The 19439-nt window shown below is 36.0% G+C and overlaps 1 protein-coding gene across 2 annotated transcripts in view; it reads left to right on the top strand.

Moving 5' to 3' along the window:
- The window catches only part of LOC120539274 (glutamate receptor ionotropic, delta-1-like), a 1446518-nt gene that overhangs the window by 852932 nt on the left and 574147 nt on the right, over positions 1 to 19439 (top strand). The gene's annotated exons all lie outside the window — the stretch shown is intronic.

Here is a 19439-nt window from a genome sequence, read left to right as displayed (position 1 = left end):
GACTGGTATGCTGTCAAGGGTTTATTTCTGTCACAAAGGATTTAGTCCCTTCGTGACTCTGAACTGGATTAGCAGTAAATGAGTTTGAGAATGCTATCTTACATTATACGAGTGGGGACCCAAAAATAACCGGAAATATTTTTAAAGCGTTTAATTTAATTTTCTGTACAAACTACAATTAGTCTCCTTCAAAGTACTCTCCATTGGCGGAAATACACTAATCTAACCGTTTGTTCCATTGTACGAAACATTTTTTAAATTCGCCTGAAGTAATGCCCATTAATGCTCTGGTCGTTTCTTGTTTTACCTCTTCGACGTCAGCAAAGTCTTTTTCCATCCAAGGGAACAAAAAGAAATCACACGGAGCTAAATCCGGTGAGTAGGGTGGGTGGTTCAGGGTTGTCATACCGTTTCAATAACAATAGTTTCTGCAACACTTTTTTCAAGAAGAAAACAAAATTTCACTGCCACGCATTGCTCACGATAATCGTCCATCGAAAAAAAAAGACTACTTGGCAGACTGACTTGTGAGGAGTGTAACTAGATCGCCCTAGCGGCCCAACCACGTACTACAAGTACCAACCTAACAACAACAAAATTCTGGTTATTTTTGGGTCCCCCCTTGTATACAGGGTGAGTCAAAATTATGTTAACATTTGAATGGCGGAAACAATTTCTTCACAAAACATACTTCATATGTGCAAGATGATTTATAGTAATGTCTCAACATGTTCGCCAGCATGTTCAACATACAAAAACCAACAAGCAACAGTACCATTTAAAGTCTGGACATACATTTCACGGGGAATAGATAAAACCACAGTCCATATTCTGTCCTTCATATCATTGATATCACAAACTTTCCTGCTATACATGTGCTCCTTCACCATACCTCATAACCAGAAATCACAGTGTCAAATCAGGGGAGTGTGGAGGCCATGGCAATGCCATACCATTGACCTGGAAAGGTGTGGCCAAGATAAAAATGTTTAATAATTTTGACTCACCCTATATTAGTTTGAAAATAATCTTTACAAGAAAGGATTTTCATTTAGGTTTATAAAATGTATCATAAAAAGAAAACATAATATAATCAAACCCACTCAATCCAATGCAGAACTGCTTAGTGATAGAACCTATCCTGGTAGTACCCGGTGAAATGCAATAAAGCACTCTGGATAGGGTACGAGTCCATCCCAGGGCCCATTTACGCACACTGGGTCAATTTGAATTCACCACTCCACCTAACCACATCATCTTTTGGAATTTGAGGGGAAAACCCAGAGAAAACCCAACACAGGTACAAACAGAATAAAAACTCCATATGGACAATGACTAAAAATTAGCTTCAAAACCACAACATTGGATCTGTGAGCTTGTAATTGTAGCCACTATGGCATCACAAAAATATACTTTGACAAAAATACAGTATTCTGTAAGCTTACGGTTGCTTTAAGAATTGGGACTATAAAAACTGTTTTGTTAACACATCTTCTGGGGCCTTATTATGACTGTAATTGTTATATCAGCTTGTAATGACACTCACTGAAAACTACTTAAAATCTTATAAATACAGTATATAACAAAGGCTACTTAGGAAAAGCAGTGAAACAAGAGGTTTTACTAAATAATCAAAGTAAAGAGCCTTACAGATGAAAAAGTTCTACCAGAACAAAAGTAACATTAGAGTTTTGTATAATATTCTAGTTAAAATAGTCTTAATGCAGATTGTTAGCAGATGGTTAAAATATAATATATAAAGCTCAAAATCAGTATGTGTGTGTAAGAAGGCAGACACACCAAAAGAGGTTGAGGTACCACCCTGAAAAGGCAGATGATAACAGAAACAAATAAAGAAAATCATTGGTCAAGACTAGCTGTTTGAGTGAAGCCTGTGTGCTCTGTCCTGTGTGTTTGTGAGGTTAGCATCTGATACCAAATTCTGGGAAAGAGCCACTCTTATACTCTGAAGACTGGAAATGGCTAGCATTTTTTCTTAGCTGTGAGTTAGAAAGGAGAAGATAGCATCAGCGTCAGCACCATGTCTTGTCCTGGGGTTACAGCCAGCAAGATAGTTCCCAAATCTACACCATAGTATCAGCCTCACTCAGAATTTGCACACTTCCCTCATCTGATCCGGGGAATGTCCCAAATATACCAAACCAAAATTTTGATCTTGGTGTACCTTTGGGTTGTTTTTTTCTTTTATACTAGAGTTTGAACAATAGTTCCACCTGGTGGCTAAAAGCAAGTGAAAGACCAGAACAGACTAAAGCCAGACTAGCAGACAAACTGACCAAAGCTTAAAATTACTCACCACTACAACGGTGGGTTATGCTTCTAGTGATTTATAAAGCTGTTATCATCAAAGTAAAATATAATTTGCCCATGATTTTAAAATCACGTGCAAACCACTAAAGCAAAAAATTATAATGTCCAATTATCACATGAAAATATAATGTAACATAAGCATTTTAGAGTATACCTAAAATTGTGCATTTGCAGTAGTAACTAACTCCAAAAACAAAATATATATTTTAACACAAAGTAAAAACTGAAATAAATAATCTAAAACTGGATAAAAAACAGTGATTAATAATATGATGAATTACTACACTCATCAAAATAAAAATCAAAGGAAAATACAGTCAGTCTCTTGCAGCAGAGAAGATACAGCCTTTGCAAAATTGACAGCCTATAGTAAAGTAAATCCCACGCTCAGTTACAAACAGAAGAAAGTATTAAGTCTAATAAAGCAAGATATAATAATTATATGTGGCACACCAGTGTTATTAAAGTACTTAATTGATGGATTTAGGAATTGCTTTGTTGCAATCAGGAGGGTGCCCAGAACTGAAGGTAAGAAGAACAGGTTTTTAGCAAGGTCTAGGATGACAACACTCTTCTTTGCAAACATAAAGCACAATATGATGCCAATTTATTTATCTATGAATTTAAAAAGTAAAAAAAAAAAATGCTAATGTGGGTCAATCAACCATATTAATGCAGATTGCAGTGTTATATATAAACTCATCACTACAGGGTTCACAAAGGTCCTTCCCAGCATAATTAATTTGCATGATTTTTATTTTTATTATTAGAATATAGATTGAGTTGATGATGGATGATGTAACCCTGATGTGGTTAAATAAATCTAGTGATTTTAAAATATCATGCTGTGACAAAAAAAGAAATCAGAAAGACTTGAAATCTAATCAATCACGGCAGTACTGATTTTATGTAATGAATCATTTTTGATAAATGATCTTTGATACAAGGTGAATTGTGCTTATGACATTGATTATTGATATCACATAACTAGTATTTTCCTCCACATTATGCATTATTTACAGCAAAAATGTATATAGGATATTTAAACGTGTTGTATTAGATTAGCCTTTTTCAATCGAATAGCACCTAATAATGTATTTTTTTTCTGACATTGAAGAAGACTTTCATGTAGATATGCTGATCTAAAACGGGTTATTTAACATGACATGAACATTGACTACACATGTTTTTTTCAGTCAACTGTTCTTGCACTTTTTACAGTTTGTGATTTCATGGAAGAGTACACAAGCCACCACAAACTGACTCCTGAGACAGGAGGCCTGTTGCAATGCAAGTGTTTCCTTAGCATTAACATTACTTTAGAAAATTGGTGTGATTGGTTTTCATGCAGTGGTATTCTGAACAAACCAACCAATAAACCACTTTCTCCTTTACACTAAACAGTCCTGTAAGGTCTTTATTTTCTCTTGATCCCTTTATTTCTGGCCATTTTAGTCAAAATTTCTCCTTGTTCATGATATACACAGGAGGGCATTGTGAACAGTCAGGTTAGGGTTCAAGCCAAGAGTTTTTTTTTTCTCTGATACGTGATATACTGCATATAAATGTCTCACTTTAAAATGGGAGCTAACCTTCTTCCATATTTCACAATACACTTTTATGAAGTCTTGTTTTGTTTGTTTTAATGCATCTTAATTAATCGTTTCTTTTAATTTCTGTAAACTGCCACTGAATGCACATATGCGTATTGAGAAGTGAATATACCTGTGAATTATAATCCTTCCATATTTATTTGCTTTATATAATGTGAAAAGGACACCATCATGTAATGTCATAACTAGGAGTTTAGATCCAAAAATAAATGATTTATTAGATAAGATGAACAAAAGGGAAGGATTAGTATTCTGGGAATGCAAGGCATGAAGTAGATAACACTCTGGGTTTAGCAAAACATGTTTCAGCAAAACATGTTTCAAGCCATGGTCCATCATCCAACATTAAAAAAAATTATTTTCCCTCTCACATTCACAAGACAACTCTATAGCCTCTTTGCTAAACTTCTCTGCCAGTTGAGACTTCCTCGAAACTTACCTCCCATCCTCAAGTCCAACTAACCAATGAGCAGCTGTATAGCTCTCAGTGGATATTAGCAGGTCAATCCCTAGTGCCAGTTCCCATACAAGAAACTCCCCCAGAAAGTCCTGTATTCTTTCTTGCAGGGTTCTCTCTGGTAACCCCAGGGATCACTTTTATCCCTGACCCACAATGCACAGTTACAGGGTAAGGCAAACTGTCAAAACTCAAAGCAGTAACCTTGCAGTACTTAATTTGGACCCCAGCTGCTGACCAACTTTCTAGCTATTCCTTTGACTTTCCTGTTAATTCAATTCCCAGGACATAGCTGTGCACAGAAAATTACCAATAAACTGAAGAATGGCATGGCCATCTAACAGTTGCTCATCCATTCAATATACTTTTCTGGCCACATTTCTTAAAGCTGGCCAACACAGTAGTGGCTGTCACTTAGTTTACCACTATTCTATATAATCTTAATAAAGTCTAGGACAAACATCATTTTTCTAATGTTGGTTCCCCAACTCCTTCTATGCCTTGTAGCAGCTGGTACCATATATATGATGAAAAGGCAGACAAATTTAAACAAAAACTGTGTTTTTTTTTTATAAAATAAAATAAGAAATGAAAGGAAATAAGAAAAGAAGAACACAAAGTGTAAATCAAAACAAATAATATGTAACTAGTTTCATCTCAGGTCATTCTAAACAACTCTTTAGCCTCCACCTGAAAGAGTGGTTTGCACATTTACTACAAATTGCCGAATCCCTCAGCTTCTCACTTGCTTTCTCTCTGAGGATAGATCTGCAAATCAGCTGCTCATTCCCTTAGAAAAGCAGATAGTTGTTTTTCCTACAACTCAAAGGGACTGCTGTTTGGTTGTTCTGCCATAGATGAAAAAAATGATAATGAGTAAATGTACTATTTAGGACTAGGTGACGGACAAAACCAACAGAGAAGAGACAGAACAAAATATTGCCTGAAACAAAACTGAAAATTGCCAGCCCAAAATCGAAGTCAATTAAGCACACAAAAAGTCTATTACCTTAAAGTCTTTAAATACTAGCTCCTAACACTGCAATCGTTTGTTTTAAACACAAAGTTCAAAATGTTGGGACACCAAGAAGAGTATACTGTTACGTTATCTACTAACCAGAAGTGATGTAAAAACATGCAGCTTCCTGGCGCTGCATGGTAGCGAAGAGTACACATTGCCATATACGAGATAACTACAGATACCAAAACAAATAATACAAAATGTCAGCCAGAATGAATAACAAAATACTAAACAGCTTCAAAATAGACAAAATAATAATGAATTTCACAATGACAACAAATGATAATGATGACACAGATTCCACATACTATATTTTTCTATTTAAGAAAATGGTAAGGCATTCCTAACATCTGTTGAGTTATACATCTTCTATTGTCCTAGGGACACATTGTATGTTTCCACCCATTGCAGTGCTCTCTTCCTGAATCAGTGCCCCTGCCGTTCCACAGTATCATGTTTATCTGTTCTCGCTATTGACAGTGCAGGCTTCTACCTTTTCAGCGAGTTCTGCTGTCCCCTTAGTGGTTTAATCTCTACTCGTGGAATATTACTGAATTTTTGTTTGGAAAATAAATGTGAAATCTACTCATGTGAACATGCTTATGCAAATCTAATGCCTTTTTGACAATAAGTAGTTCTGCTTATGAAAAAAATGACAGACTTTGCATTGTGGAGTATATTTGATCTTTACAAAGCTTTATGTCAAGGTAACTAATGTATTAAATATTTTTCCTTTAAATAAGTTTCAAGGTCAATTGTTGTTGAGTAACCAATAATAATACCAAATGCAACAAATATGCAGTTGCTCTTTAATTAGAGAATTATATCTATTGTTGTTGGCTGTATTTTAACAAAATATGATGTCGTAATTTTGTTTAAAGAAAGGTCCCTTTTGCGCACACAGTATACACTATACAGCATTAACAAGGTAATTATGTCATTATATACAGTACAGTTAGAAAATGTCAAGTCCACATTTTAATTTTAGATACTAGTCATTATTTTTAAAACGTAATTTTTGCCAAAACATAGTTTTTCCCATAAAAAAACTGGCAGTGTAAGAAAAGAATTGTGCAGTATAAGATGCAATGCACAAAACGGACAAACATCAATACCAGAGTCACATGGAGTTCTTGTGCTAAAACCTCATTTCTGTTTCTTTTTTTCTTGTTTTTTTACATAGAAACAATGACAAAATAAATAGGCTGAAGGGAATGTGTTTGTGTCTTACTAGGATTTAGTTTAACAGGTAAACATACTCTAGGAGAAGGTTTTAGAGAAGGCTCTCTAGATAAGCAATTCCACTGTTAATACTTTGGGGTTATGCACCCTTACAAATAGAGCAAAACAGCTGTCTTATTTTTACAGAATTAAAGGAAATACTTAAAACTGGCAGTTGAGTGATTTTAGAATTTGAACATACTGTAGCAAAGAATGTCAAGCAAGCAGCTAAATGTAAGATATATTTGAATATGCAGTGTGATGCAATTGCCAAAATGAAAAGAAAGCTTATTTTGGAGACAATAAAAAAATGCATATGAATGCACTGTGGGGTATGAACATAGTGAAGTTGCACTGCACAGTGAAAAAGCTGGTGGATTTTTTGGGGGATTTAATATTTTCCACTTAACGCAACATAAGTAAAATTGTAGGTATTTAGATAATGTAGGGCAGCATAGTGGTCCAGGGGTAGCGCTGCCGCCTCACAGTAAGAAGACCTTGGTTCACCGGGTCCTCCCTGCATGGATTTTGTATGTTCTCCCCGTGTCTGCGTGGGTTTCCTCCGGGTGCATCGGTTTCTTCCCACAGTCCAAAGACATGCAGGTTAGGTGCATTGGTGATCCTAAAATTGTCCCTAGTGTGTGCTTGGTGTGTGGGTGGGTGTACCCTGTGGTGGGCTGGCACCCTGCCCAGGGTTTGTTTCCTGCCTTGCGCCCTGTGTTGGCTGGGATTGGCTCCAGCAGACCCCCGTGACACTGTAGTTATGATATAACGGGTTGGATAATGGATGGATGGATGACGTAGTATACATGTATTGAAGAAGAATCTGTTATACAGTATGAACATTTATCACTCTTTGTCTTTCTGCTGCATTAATGGATGTTTACTGAGTGCATCCAAGTTGGCCGGTTGCCTACCAAAGTTCTAGAGATATTGGAGCTTGTTTTTTTATGGGATCTCAGTATAGGACCTGAGTGCAGCCATGCAATAGGTGACACATCAGCACCACACTAGTTCAGGTGGAATGGAACAGTGTAAGGGTTTTCATATACAGCATATGCAAGAAATCAACTTGAACTCCTTTTACTTTTTTTTGTTGATACCAAGCAGTAATTGAGATAAAAGATCCAGAACCCTGTTTTACCAGGTAAAAGTGTTCACAAAACTTATTTTAACCTCTAAGGCTATTTTTATATTGATGGACAGGTTAATGCAGAAATGGCTAAATTATTAGCATTGATTTACATGTACTGTACAACCCTCAATACTGAACTATTTGACATTTACTCATCACTCATTCTCAACACAGAATGCAGTGACCGATGTTAGCTAACTCATTGTCAATATCTCATCGATGGCCGAAAAAGGCTGCCTCAGTGTCAGTACCTTAGCTAGGGCCAGAAGTTGCCTCACACACAAGCTGCACTCCTGTTTGAGGCCCCCAAATCACTAGCCATGAAAGGGCTACATTTTCAAACTACCTTAGCAAAGGCCAAGAGCCTTTTTAAGAGGTACACTCCTGCTTGGACATCCCGGATAACCACCTTTAAAAGGGCTACACAAATCTAACAAAATGAGCAAAGCTTACACCTGAACAAACATGTAACGCATATTCCAACAAGGCTAGGAAGTTCTTCTGCCAGGTTTTCATTATTCTTCTGTTTTCTGGTCACTACCTCTGAAACAGCTGAACAAATTCATCACTTGGGGAAGATAATATAAATAGGTAAGGCAAGTTTCAGTGAGATAATATTGAAACTTTAATTTAATTATTACTTATGTTTATAGGCAGAGCAACCAGGAATCAAGTACTAGAACTCAAAGTACAAGAAAGAACAATTCATATCAATGTTTGTAAAGGCAAGTTAACTGAGAAAGAACAATGTCCATGTAATTTAAAAAGTCAGTTATTCTTATTCCAGCCGCCTTTGTCCTTTCTTCTGATAGCATGATGTTTTCCATGTATCATACGTGCTACATACACCCGCTCTTTTTTAGCAGTGTTCTCAGTTTAAAAGCTGTTTGTCATCCCTACATTTTTAAAGCCTTACTAAAGCCTTATGTCATCTGCCTCTCTCAAAAGATGTATAGTGTTTTCATTACTCCAATAGAGATGCTTTCTTTTATACTGTGGCTTGATGGCTATTTGTAGTAAGTTATATCAGCCTAAATTGGAGAACTGATAAGTTCCCTAGGTCTGTCTTTCTACCCGTCAATCCAAACTTATTTTAAGGTAATTATGAGATACACATTTAAACAAAAAAAAAAAAAAACCCAAACCCCATATTTCACATCTTCTAACAAGCATATACACACTGGTTAGTTTATCTAAGCTTAAACGTAAATATTCTAAGGTTAACAACACTTGTTCTTAAGGTTTGCTTTACATTGGCATATTTTCCCAGAGCTCTCTAGTTCCATGTCCATTTGTATCTCTTAACTTAGCACTCTTCTAAACACAATGTTATCACTATCAATTAGTTTAACTGATGGTTTCCAAAAATTAACAGATCTAATAGACCTCTTTCCTAAAGTGGTTTCAAACTTGAGAACAGGTGCCCTGCCAAGGGTTTGTTCTTCCTTGTATTTGATGCTGCTAGAAAGGCCACAACACTCACCATCTTATACTGTATATGGTTAAGTAAATTTAAGAATGTTAAGGTATATTACATTAAGCAAAAGCAACATCTTTAACAATTTAGAGAGAACAGATGGGTTGTCAGCATAATTCTGAACAGGCCAAAAAAGTTTTAGAAGCAAAAAAAAACTGCATCAAACGTAGTTAATATTTATTTGCAGAGAGTTGTTCTGCATAGATACTGTAGATCAACAGTAAACGCTCTAATTAAATTATATACTAAACGTCATAGACGGCTATTGGCGAGTTTTCAAATTAAGAGCTTCTTAGAAAGCTCTAAGAAGAATCAGAATCTGGAGGATGATGCCGTTGTCAAGTCAACTGGAAAGCAGTGCAGTTATTCGTCTGTGACAGTTGCATTTTCAACTTCTTGGTATATTTTAATGGAAGTTTTTGCATTAGCAAATATAATATGTAGTTTTCAAACTAAAAATTCCTTTTAGAAATGCCAGGGAAAGAACACTTTACATAAAAAGACTGACAGACCTTAAGTTGATCTGAATTTAAAGAAATAATAGAAAGAACAACATACAGCTTAGATCACAAATGACAGCCCTAGGAAACATAAGGAAGAAACACTAATGTTGGTTGAAGATTTTTGGGATACATGACATTAAATCAGTGAATGTTTCAAATGCTGTTTATACATTGAGTAGGAAGGCAGATCAAGTAAGTAATGCAACTAGGAGGTAATAAAGCTGTGTGTTTTATATGCTTGTAATTTATGTACTTCTAAAGACTGGCATCTTTGAAACAGGTGAAAAAATTTTGTCCACAGCTAACCTACCTGCAAATGGAATCTTTTGAGCTGACATTGACTGCAGTCCACATGGAATATGAGGTCATACTGGTAAATTAAGTGGCAGCTTGTTTATATCAAAATGAAGCCAAGAAACTGAAGGAAACCTGATTCATTACCAGCGCTGGCTGACACTGTACACCTGTTCATATCATTTGCCGCATAACTACTAACTTATAGTGTGCCTGGATGCAAATTTGTACTACTCTCTAAGTTCTCATCTGCCACTTTTTATTATTAGTAAGCTGTATTCAAGCGTTTTTTTACTGCCAGTAGTTTGTTTAGTCTTACTGATCATTGTCCCTGCTGCCCCTAATCATTCTCTAACTTCTTATTCTTAGTTATTTTGACAGAATTTCTGTGTTCCTCTTTTAGTGGCTCTTGGTGATTTACAAATTAATGCTGTTAAGTTTTGCTCTCCTGTGTTTATATGATGCCATTCATGCTCATCTTTTTATGCAGTATCATCAGGTAATTTTAGTTGTATTTCATGTTGTAGTAAGCAAAGCTAGAAAACCATACACATGTGGCAGAGCAGCAAAAAAAATGCATGTATAAAATGACAACAATCATGTTACCTTCGATGGTAACGACTGCATCTTTTTGATATGAAGTTCTAGGTTCAAATTTCTCCCCAGTGCATTTTTCATATTTCTCCATTGATTTTTACCCAGGAATTCTAGTTTTGTTGACATGTCTAATACCATGCATATTCGAAAGAATGGTTACCCTGATTTGGTAAAGAATGAGTAATTGTGCCCTAGAACAGATTAACATCCCCAGCATGATTGGTTCCTGCTGTGTACTTTGTGATGATCAGATACACCATGAATGTATTTAGGGTGGAACAGGTTCCAGTCCTTTGTTTATTTAATGGAGCAAACAGCAGGTACACTTCGCTGAGCATGAAAAGCTGTGTCATTGTATGAAATAGAAGTTTAGATACCAAACCTCTCAGTGGCCTAATATGCTTAATCTGTAATAACACAATCAACATTAACAGGAATTAGTGCTGGTCAATGATTACAATTTTTAATCATGATTAATCACATGATTATCTGCGATTAATCACAGACAATCACATTGTTATGCGCAAAATTCAATAATTAACTCAAAAGTAGTGTATTGCATGTATTTGGTTTGCAAACACTTTAAACAAATAAGGTGCTTTTTAACAGCAGTATTCCCTTTACATAGTAGCAATTAAAATATTTCTTGTAAATCTCAACTTATACATTAATGTAATCAAATCAAATATAAAACCAAAGCTATTTGCCACTGCCAGCGCATTAACGTTTGATGTATTTTGTTTTAGAAAAAGAAGTTATCCTCAGAGTCCAGAGCCACGATCACAACATTATAACAGGCACCTTCCAAGCAGCAGCAAGTTAAGATTTCTAAATCTGTTATATCTTTTTTATCTGAACAGATACCACAAAGAAATGTTTTCACACATGAATCAACATAAAACGTCTGTTGCTGCCTATTTTGTCTGCTGCTGGCACCTGTTTGCAGCAGCAGCGGCTCAACGGCCAGCAGGAATGTACGGTGGGCTGTCTGTCTTTGTGAGACAGGTGGGCGGGGGTGGCAGTTGCAGAGGGACACAATATGGCTTGTACCTCCTGCCATCATAAGTGTCTGTCCTCCCAGTCAAACGTTACCATAAGTACATCAGCTACACAAACGTGTTCAGCACCACGATCAGCTGATGCCAGTACCTCACTTTCGTTTTCCAGATCACTTGCATCAAAATCGAAGTCCGATAAATTGGATTCTGATTTAGTGATAATATAAAAAAAGTTTTGCTTTGAGCATTCACTTTGGTATCTCTCCAAATGACATTTTAGAAGCTGTTTGCTCTTCGTTACTCATGCACGTGCAGGAAATCGAGGTCAAATCAACAAAGCTAACTTTCCTTCTAGCAAAAGCGTATCGAAAAGCACTGTAACAAGAAGATCACTGATTTCTATCGATCGCTAGAGAGCACTGATCTCTATTGATCGTTAGCGAGACTGAGGCTTTCAAAATAATAATAATAATAACAAAAACTGCATTAGCACTCAATAAAATAATTGTCATTAACTTGCCCAGCCCTAACAGAAATATAAAATAAAACTGAAGAGTAAATAAATATCTACAAATTATAGCTGATGAAATATAGAAAAATGTATAATGCTGGTAATTAGATGAAATGCAGCAAAAGAATAAGGTGTGTTTCATTACAGACTTCTAACAAATAAAATTCATTCACTAGGTTTCTAAAGGATTTATTAGGTTTGGGAATTACCCAACAATTCCACTATCCATTTTGCAGTGGTGATAGATACTTTTTCATATTTAAAAAGGGCCATCAGTCTTTATGTAGAGGAAGCAGACAAAACAAAGGAAGTGGCTTGTATTTACAGGTGTTATGCAAGACCATACATGTATCACATGAGGCTACGTGCATTATTAGTTTTACATTTTGCTGACACATTCACCTAAGGTGATTCATAAGATGAGGATACAAATGTTTACAACTGAACCAGCACAGGCAGTTTAAGTCATTGTTCAGCATCACACAGTGAGCCTGAGAAGGAAACTGAGCCAGCAGCCTTTTGACTTAAGGTTCATGACTTTAACCAGGATTTCACACACCAGCAAGTGTAACATATCATAAGTCACAGAGAGGACTGTTCATGAATAAGGTTAGGTAGTTGTTCAAGCTCAAGTTTAGCTCAAGTTGAGTTCAAGCTCAAATTTATTGAATAAAAACAGAATGATTAGTGCTTCATTTTATATTGGCAGAAACATCTGCAAAGACAGTAATGGAGTTTGGCTTCAACTGCTCCTCAATATATACATATTGTGGACACTGCAGGGCACTACAGCACCTCAAACCAGAACACAAGTGCAGTTCCACAGTCAAAGGCTTCAAAAAAAGCGGCTTATTTAAATCCAGTACCTTATACAGGTTTCAATTCCCATTTAATAGACTTTCTTTCACAATAAATCCTCCATCTCTCCTTCAGGCATGCTTTGTCCACCTGCTACCCAAGTGTAGGTCACCTGGATGAGGCCGGATGTCTCCTTTTATCTCAGGACCCAGAAGTACTTCCGGTGTCAAATAACTACAGCTTGGCAGCACTTCCAGGTCAGGTGGCGCCTCCTTCGAGGTTTACACCTTTCTTATAGCTCCCTCTGGCAGCACCCACACACTCCAACAGGGTTATTCTCTGAGACTACATGTCCCAAGATGCCATGCAGGAGTATGAATGGGAGCGCTGCCAGAGGGAGGTTGCAACATAACATGTTTGGGGAATAAACACCCCCCAGAGCCAGTCTTTCCAATTTATCCCTGGCAGGAAAGGTACTGAAAAAACATCCAGCCAGGACACCTGCCCATCCACTTGGAGCTTCCATTCTTAGTAAAGAACCTTCCTTTTTCTTGGTATGGATGGTCATCCATCCCCCTACGGCTTCCTGTCTGGTTAAGGAACCCGTTCAATGGTAAAAAAAAATCAATCCAGTATTTTATTAAGGAAATCTATCATTTATTGCAACTGTCCTTCACAATTTGTGAAAGCTGAAAGCAGGCATGACCCCGTCTTAGGATATAGTGGGTTGTAAAATGACTGACTGACTGACTGAAAGCAGGCAAACAGCATCCTAAAATTCATATTTGCTACTATAATCCACCAACATTCAGGGATTGTGATCACCTTACTTCTGTGGGAGGCAGTGACGTTTCAGCGAGGCATGCTGAAATACTGCCTTTAGGCTGCAGCCCATTGGGATGTTTTGGTAACGAAAATTATATTTATGCTGATTAAAAAATGTTTTAGAAAGTGAAAACATTTTATGGGATATTTTTTAGAAATTGTTCCCTTGTTGACTGTATTGAATGCCTGTACAGAACCAGAAGCTTAGAAAGAGCATATTGTAAAAGGTGCAAATGCAATAAATCAAAGGAAAACCTTCTAAGGTAAGCCAGTAACCTTACTAACAGAGCATACCATTGATAGATTAGTATGTAAATGCAACTATAAAATCCACAGAGGTCCAAAATTAATTTACAGAAAATTGGATGTGGAAGATAAATCTTTAGCTGTTGCAATAACACTTTTAATACAAGGCAGCTTGCAGCAATTACAGAGCACAAAGAGATTCAGTGAATGTGAAACTCACAGAGGTTGGGAAGAGAATGGAAGTATTTCCATTTGCCATCTTGTGATATTGCTTATCTCTTAAGCTGGTCTGCATGCAAAACAAATGCATCAGCTTGTTTTCTGTTTTGTTTGGAAATTTGTTTGGGCATCCTGCTGCCATCAAGTAATCATTTATTCTGGGTAGAATTAGTGGGTATCATTCAACAGCCTCTGCCATCAGTGTGACCTTCCATTCTATGGTCCTTGAAGGTAGCACTGGTCGCTGTAAGACAGTATTCTGAGCTACTTTTTTTTCTATTTTCTTATTCTGTCTGATTATAGTGTTTAGATAGATTTCCAACAGAATTTAGAAACTGATTTTTAGTGTCTAGTAAATTAATTCCTTTTGGTTATTACAAGAGAGGGCGTGTTTTGGCATAGATGTTAGCAGTGCTTCTTCATAGCAACAGACTCTTTGGGTCAAATCTCAGCAAGTCTTCCCCTTGTCTATTGGAGCTATTTCCATGCATTTCACTTTTCTCGTACATTTCAGGAATGTGCAGGTTACATTGATAGACAATTTTCAGTTTTCCTGGTGTGACTGAGTTTGTCCTTTAATGGACTGTAACCTCATCCAGGGTGCTAAATGCTGTCAGGATAGCCTCAGACACCTGGTAACACAATGTTACAACAGGCAAGTATAGAAAATAAATGAACAGTTACTTTGAAAGTGTAAACTCTGGGTGTTTGAAATTAAAATATCCCATAATTTGAACTGGTAGTTCTCAAATTGGACTTTAGCTCACCTGTGGTATTTAGCAAGAATGGTTCCTTGTGCTCAATGTGTAAAATATCATTCAAAAGCTGGTTTTGCATTTATAAAAAAAAAAAAAAAAAACTTGCTTTGTAAAGAGACATTGTAAGAATCAGAACATTTCTTCATTTTAGTTTATTTTAAATGCAATTCACTGCTTTTGTTTCCCTCCTACTCTTTAATAATTTCTTTTAATGACTACTCCAAGATGTTTAATTATGGGGGATACTGCTCTCAAATCATAAGCAAAAGCTATTATTTCATTTTACTTATTAAGCTTCTTATTACATTTTTTTGCATATTTATATGATGGCCTATCACAAACTTGTCTCATTGATTAGTTCTAATGTGGATGTAATTGCCGCCTTTCACAGTACTTCAATCACAGTTTGCAGGCCAAGGATTTAAAAATGAAGTTTTTACCCAGCTCCTCAGAGGTATTAGACAATCCGTTGACCACGTTTGAGCTTGAAATCTGCCATATTATAAATCAGACTCCTCTGCTACAGTTCCAGCATTCTGAAAAATCCTATAATTGACATCAAGCTCTGTTTGATTGGCCTGCTTAACCCTCTCACCATTGGCCTGTAGATGATACCATAACTTTTGCAGCGTAGATTATTTTTCCACAGTCTGATTCCTGGTGTTGATCTAAAAGCACATAAAGCAGTTCTGCATAGACAACTGTAGCTATAAGATTAAGAAGTGATATAATCTTTCTTCTTATTCGATCATTTTCTGTATACATTTTCAGTTTTTTTTCTCATCACATTAAAAGGTGTGAAATATGATAGCAGGTAATGACCTTCACTGCAGTGACAAAAATATAAAGTAAGATTTATAATGAGAGATATTTAAAAAGAACAGCTGTTAGACCTGGTCTATTTTTATTGTAATTTACATTTAATTGGAAATTTTTCAGCTTAGAAAATCTGTGATTCACCCACTCAACATCTCCTCTCAGATATTGCAACAGTATATATGTTACACTAAACAGTCAAGAACATTTTGATAATATATGTCCACCTTTAGCAAATACAATTTGATCTTGTGATACTATGTAACAGAGCATTAACACGATTGACCAATGGTTTTCAGGGATGGAATTTATAACATTTTCTCTGTCAGAGACCCTCAGTGAATAATCCATTCCATGTCCTGTCTGCACAGTGTATTGAGCTGCAGCAGGCATAAGCCTCATTTCCGTTTCTCTGTGACGTGTATTTAGTCATAGTATTCCTCAGATGTATTAGTTATTTTTTGTGTTTACTACCCTTAGCTCCCACTGTATTATTTATCTCTGCAACTACATACTTAACTTCCTTCTCATGAGTCAAATTATATTAGTCCATTCTCAATGTTCATGCTGAGTGTGGTGTAACTTAAGAATTAATTGATGTCTTTCTGTTGTGGTCAAAAAGTGAATTCTATTAGACTCCATCTCAACAATATATAAAATCATTTTACAATCCCTTCCTTTTAAAGATCCAAGAGGACTCTGGGAAAAAGATCTCTCAATTAATATATCAGAAAAGGAGTGGAAAGTAGCAATGCAGAGAATTCACTCGAGCTCCATATGCGCAAAGCATACAATTATACAACTCAAAATTATATATCGAGCACATCTGTCTCGACTAAAACTTTCCAAAATGTTTCCAGGACATGATCCAACCTGCGAACGTTGCAACCAAGCCCCAGCCTCACTAGGTCACATGTTCTGGGCCTGCACCAAATTAACATTATTCTGGATGAAAATTTTTAATTACCTTTCAGATAGCCTTGGATTCACAATCCCTCCTAACCCATTAACAGCTGTGTTTGGGGTTCTTCCAGAGGGGCTTAAAGTGGAGAAAGACAAACAAATTGTGATTGCATTCACTACACTTTTGGCACGCAGACTGATTCTGATAAACTGGAAGAACCCAAACTCTCCTCTTTTAAGTCAGTGGGAAACCGATGTGTTATATAATTTGAAATTGGAAAAAATCAAATACTCAGTTAGAGGATCCGTACAGACTTTTTTCAAAACATGGCAGGATCTAATCAGTAATATTTTAAAATAAGTTTATAAAGCACAGAGAATTTATTAATTTAGGTGTGTTTACAAGCCTTAAATTTTACGCCGTTTGGCTTGCTCTCTCTCTCAGGGGTGGGGATCGATCTGTTCTTAACTCAGTTTTTCTTTTTGTAAAAACTTGATTGCTTTGTATGGATTGTAATAAAATTAATAAAAAATAAAAATATAAAAAAAAAGTGAATTCTGCTCATAGTGACGTCTTTTTTAAAAGTGCAGAGCACTGGGAGATCTTGCATATACTTGCTCTGTTTTGGAGATCTCAAAAATTAGTTCTGATGCTTGTCTAGTATGTAATGAATTTTTATGCGAAACATGAAATGATTTGTGGGAATATTAATGTATTTATGTACATCCTCCTCAACAATTAGTTCACCTAGTAAAATAAAGGCAACTATAAAATAAAATACACACTCTGTCTGGTAGCAGTACTGGGAGAAACATGGTGTAGCATTTTGTATTTGCTTGATAAGCTGAGAGCATAATTTGCAATATCATGTATTGTGTCCCTTTTACAGGCAGAAGATTAAAATGTCCAGCAGTTGCAAAGGTTCTTCAACATCTTTTTTCTGACGCATCCATTCTGCTGTGTATTTTTGCTTTATTTATATGTGTATCTGTTCCTCTAGTTATATGTTTGCTTTTAAACTTGGACAAAAAATAAATATTTTGATATAATCAATTGGACAGGGTGTCATTTATGATAATATGCACACTGCAACCTTTGAAAATATTACTTGAACATTAGTCAAGCAGGATTATTTCCATAAATATGTCACTGCATGAACTAGGTATAGCAAAATGCTGTGTGACACTTACACACAATGATCAATTCATAGTTGCGAAAGTTCACATAAAATGTGTTTGTGCTATTCTGAACTGTATCATTAATATAACTTTTTCTTGACAACTGTCTTGTAATCCATTTTGAAAACAGCATATCCTGGTTAGGTTTACAGTAAGCCAGCATCTTTCCTTAAAGTTTTGGATGCTTGATTGGAAGCAACCTTGTTCGGGGCACCAGTTAAATTTCCTACATATACCACACATAGAATCCTATTAAAATGCATTTTCTCCGCAAAAAATTGTGTCCAATTTCTGTTATTGATATTATTGAAAGTTAATACCTGGATGTGAATTGCTGTCTCTGTTCCATAGACAACTAGACAAAAATCACTGAAAGAAATGTCACACAATCAATCACAGTCTTCACACTACCCCCCATAGCAAGCTGTATACCTGGGAACAAAGGAATTAATGCAATTTACTTCATAACACATGAAGGACTAAACTTTTTTAGGTTAAATCAGGTAATCTTCCACAATTATCCTCACTGACTAAAACCAATCAATCCATAAATACATGGGGAGAATGTGTAAACTCCATGCAAACCCTGGTGTCCTAAGATCAGAATGACAGCATAGTGCTACCACTCTGCCCATGTTAAAACATCTGTACTAAATTTAATAAACTCTAACCATATTTAAAATAAATGTAAGTTCAGTTTTTCACATTTGATTACATACTACGTACGTGTTACCTCTCTGTCTTACTAGTTGTGAATAGACTACTTTAATATTCATGTGAGGGGATAAGCTTCTATATAGATAAGTATGTATGGCAACATTAGGGGTGTGCCTGGGGCAAATGTCAAAACTCCACCCATGACAGCAGATGTGAAAAAAGAAGTAAATAGAATATGAATGCCTACCTGAAAAAAATATTTCACCATTACTTCCAGTTTACTTTTGTTGTCATAGACATTGTCATAAGCATGCCTCAGAAAGGTGGAAGGCACTTTTTTTGCAGCCGAAAGAAGAAGAAGAATAACCTTTGCTCCTTCAGAGTCAAAATGTTAGGTAAGTTATAATACTTTTGCTTTCATAACTGGACCCCGGTACCATCTGACTTCCATTTTAAAGCAGAAGAGCAGGCTAGGTATTTTTTTTAATTTATAAAAAACTAGCTGTGCATCCCATCTAAGACAGGTTGACATCTAAGTAATCAACATAGACCTCAGCATTAATGTTTGCAGTGTACCAAGTAATGTGTATATCTCTGTTATATGTCATTTGGTATGGGGTTTGTAAAAGTAGCATTAATGTTTGTGTGTGCCATCTGTTGGAATAACAACTGCAATGCATTTTATTACTAAAAACATTTGCGATATGCAATCTTTTGGAGACGCAAAGACTTCTATCCTTTTATAAAAGTAGATGTTTCACTTTAGAACAAAATTAATTTCATGTGGCAAATTAAAGTATACCATGATAGTGAAGATTTATTGATGAGTTGAAAAGCACCAAACTTATCCTTTAAGATATTTGTTTGTATCTTGTACTTT

Source organism: Polypterus senegalus, chromosome 1, assembly GCF_016835505.1.
Source record: "Polypterus senegalus isolate Bchr_013 chromosome 1, ASM1683550v1, whole genome shotgun sequence".
In the NCBI taxonomy this organism is placed as follows: Eukaryota; Metazoa; Chordata; class Cladistia; order Polypteriformes; family Polypteridae; genus Polypterus; species Polypterus senegalus.
Note: the sequence above shows the minus strand (reverse complement) of the source record. Positions and strands in the feature narration are given on the sequence as shown.